The sequence below is a fragment of the Microtus ochrogaster genome, unplaced genomic scaffold (genome assembly GCF_000317375.1).
Source record: "Microtus ochrogaster isolate Prairie Vole_2 unplaced genomic scaffold, MicOch1.0 UNK13, whole genome shotgun sequence".
In the NCBI taxonomy this organism is placed as follows: domain Eukaryota; kingdom Metazoa; phylum Chordata; class Mammalia; order Rodentia; family Cricetidae; genus Microtus; species Microtus ochrogaster.
Genome location: NW_004949111.1, coordinates 1781297 through 1784004, shown reverse-complemented (window position 1 = coordinate 1784004; position 2708 = coordinate 1781297).

The window sequence follows — 2708 nt, the reverse complement described above, 5'->3', positions numbered from 1 at the left end:
CAGACACGTTGATGAATGGTATTGAATTGAAGACCCAGATATAAACCCACACATCTATGGACATGTGACTTTTGATAAAGAAGCCAGAAAGACACAAGGGAAAAAGAAAGCATCTTAAACAAATGGTGTTGATCTAACTGGGTGTCTGCATGCATGAGACTGAAAATGAAAATATTTTCCATCCTGCATAAAATTCATGTCCAAGTAGATCAAAGACGTAAACGTAATACCAGATACACTGAACCTGATAGAAGGAAAAATGGGAAGTATTCTTGAATGCATTGGCCCAGGAAACAACTTTATGAACAGAATAATAGTGCATGTACTGAAATAAATGATTATTAAACGGACCTCATGAAAAGTGAAAAGCTTCTGTAAGGTTAAGGACACTGTCAATAGGACAAAATGACAGTGTACAGAATGGAAAATTATTTTCACCAATTCAATATCCAATAAGGGTTTAAATGCCAAAATATTAGTAGAACTCAGAAAATTAGACATCAAAAAACTAAACAGTCCAATTAAAATTGGGGTACTAATTTAAACAAGGAATTCTCAGTGCAGAATCTCAAATGATTGAGAAACCCTTAAAGAAATATTCAGCATCCTTAGCCATCAGGTAAATGCAAATCAAAATGACTCTGACATTCTGAAAATCTTACACCTCTTAGAATGATCAAGGTCAGTGACACAAATGACAGCCCATGCTAATGAGGATGTGGAACAAGGGAAACACTCCTTCATGGTGGGAGTACAAATTTGTACATCCTTTATGGAAATAAATATTATGTTTCTCAGAAAATTGGGAATTGATCTACTTCAAAAACCTAGCTATACAAGTCTTAGATATATAACCAAAGGATGCTCCTCCCTACCATAAGGATATTTGCTCAACTATGTTCATAGGGACTCTATTCATAATAGCCCGAGATGGAAAACAACCTAGATATCTGTAAATTGAAGAATGAATAACTGCAATGTAATACATTTACACAATACAGTATTGATTAACTGTTAAAAAATGACACTATGAAATTTGCAGGCAAATGGATGTAATTGGATAAAATCACCTTGAACAAGGCAACCCAGGCCCAGAAAGACAAAATTATGTGTACTCACTTATAAGTTAATATTAGCTGTAAGCAAAGGATAATCATGATACACTCCACCACCTCATAGAGGCTAAAAATCAAGGAGGGCTCTAAGTGGGAAACAAGGATATCCCCTGGATAGGGAAAATAGAATAGATTTTTTTTCAGGTGGACTGTGGGTAGGCCAGAATAGGAACAGGGGACATAGGGTAGGGGAAGATGGTGGGATAGAATATGGGGAGAGATGATTAGAATTGGAGGGCATTTATTGGGTTATGTGGAAACCTAATACAGTAGAATTTTCCAGGATTCTACAAGGGGTACCCTAAGGAAGAAGTCTAGTAAAGGTGGGTATGGAGCTTGAAGGAGCGATCTTTTGTAGGCAGACAAAGCTTTCACTGCTGGGACTAGGACAACAATCTAGCCACAAAACTTTCGACCTACAATCTAACCTATCTGCAAAATGTGCTAGGACAATGGAGGTGCAGAACTTGGTGGATTGGTCAGTCAATAACTAATCTAATTTGAGGCCCAACTATGAGAATAAGCCCTGACCCAACACTTTCTGTATGACCAGGATCTGGAGGCTGCTTAGCTCAGAGACCTAGGATAGAAAAAATCAACAAAATGATTCTTAATACTGTTCTTCTATATATACTCATAGTTCAGTGCCTAGTCCAATCATCATCAGAGAGGCTTCCTTCAGAATCTGATGGGAGCAGATACAGAGACCCATAGTTAAACATTAATCAGAGGGAGCCCATATCAGGGATCTTCATCAGGACTCTCCCCTTGGAGATCCAGGAACACTGCATAAGAAAGGAAGAGTTATAGGAACCACAAGGGTTAAGGACACCACATTAAGCACACCTTTACAGAGTCAAATAAACAGGACTGACTGGGGCATACAAAGATGGAAGGGGCAACCATGGAGCCTGAATGAGTCTTCCCTTGGCACTCCGCTTTTATGCTATGTTGCTATATTTGTGTTTTAGTTGAAGTCATAACAGTGGGAGTGTGGGTATCTCTCTGACTTTTGATTTCTCTTCAGATATTTTTTTTCTCTTAATGGGCTGTCTCATCTAACCTTACTATGAGAGTTTGTACCTATTCTTATTATATGCCATATTTGATTTTGATATCCCTGGGATGTTTGTTCTTTTCTGAAGGGAAAGGGAAGAGGAGTAGGATCTGGGGAGAATGGAGATGGGGAGAGACCGAGAGGAGGGAAAGGAGGGGAAACTGCCTTAGGGATTATTGTATGAAAGAATAAAAAAATGCTTTGGAGAGATTAGGGATACACGGGTCACAACTCAACATTATAAAGGCAGTTTACACCAAGCACATATTTAACATGAAGGTAGATGGAGAAAAACACAAAGTAATTCCAATAAAATCAGGAAAAAGACAAGGTTGTCTACTCTATACATATTTATTCAATATAGTATCTGAAGTCTTACTAGAGCAATAAGAAAACTCAAAGAGATCAAGGGGATACAAATTAGAAAGGAAGAAATCAAAGTATCTTTATTTACAGATGATATGATAGTATATATAAGTGACATTACAAATTCTGCCTGGAAATACCTACAGCTGATAGATACATTCATTAAAATA